The 1,134-nt window shown below is 44.5% G+C and overlaps 1 pseudogene; it reads right to left on the reverse strand.

The window, feature by feature from the left end:
- Positions 1-234: 234 nt before the first annotated feature.
- LOC126459062 (5S ribosomal RNA) lies at positions 235-351 on the reverse strand (annotated as a pseudogene).
- Positions 352-1,134: the final 783 nt, after the last annotated feature.

Raw genomic sequence — 1,134 nt, forward strand, 5'->3', positions numbered from 1 at the left:
AATTTGCAACATTATTCTATAGTAAAAAAAAAAGCACTCCGTCCTCAGGCCACAAGTGGCCCATCGAGACCATCCGACCGCCGTATCATCCTCATTGAGGATACGGATAGGAGGGGCGTGTGGTCGGCACACTGCTCTCCCGGTCGTTACGACGGTTTTCTTTGACCGGAGCCGCTACTATTCGGTCGAGTAGCTCCTCAATTGGCATCACGAGGCTGAATGCACCCCGAAAAACGGAAACAGCGCATGGTGGCTGGATGGTCACCCATCCAAGTGCCGGCCACGCCCGACAGCGCTTAACTTCGGTGATCTGACGGGAACCGGTGTATCCACTGCGGCAAGGCCGTTGCCCGTTATTCTATAATACCACGTCTCAAATGCTTTGATTCTCTTCTGCTCCGGTTTTCCGACTGTCCATTACGCACTACCATACAATGCTGTACTCCAAACGTCTGTTCTCAGAAATTTCCTCCTCAGATTAAGGCCTATATTTGATACTAGTAGACTTCTCTTCGCCAGAAATTTCCTATTTGCTAGTGCTAGTCTGCTTTTAATGACGTCCTTGTTCCGTTCGTCATAGGTTACTTTGCTGCCTAAGTAGAACACCTTAACTTTGTCTACTTTGTGATCACCATTCGTGATGTTAAGCTTGTCGCACTTCTCATTGCCGCTACTTCTCATTTCATTCTTCTTTCTTCGATTTATTCTCAATCCATATTCTATTCTCATTAGACTGTTCATTCCACACATCACATCCTGTAATTTCCCTTCACATTCGCTGAGGATAGAATGTAATGAGTGAATGTTATCTTTGATATCCTTTCAACCTGAATTTTACTCCCACTCTTGAAACATTCTTTTACTTCCATCGTTGCTTCTTCAGTGTGTAGATAGAGGCGAAAGTCTACATTCCTGGGTTTCACCCTGCGCATCGTCCTTTGTCTGTCAATCTTATTGTTCCCTCTATCTTCTTGTGGATATTGTTTATTAACCGTCTTTCAATATAGCTTACTTCCCTTTTTCTCTGAGTTTCGGACATCTTGCACCATTTTACGTTGTCCAATGCTTTCTGTAGGTCTGTGAATACTATGAGCACGTCCTATTTCTCTTCAGCCTTGCTTCCATTACTAAGCG

Source organism: Schistocerca serialis, chromosome 2 (genome assembly GCF_023864345.2).
Source record: "Schistocerca serialis cubense isolate TAMUIC-IGC-003099 chromosome 2, iqSchSeri2.2, whole genome shotgun sequence".
Taxonomy (NCBI): domain Eukaryota; kingdom Metazoa; phylum Arthropoda; class Insecta; order Orthoptera; family Acrididae; genus Schistocerca; species Schistocerca serialis.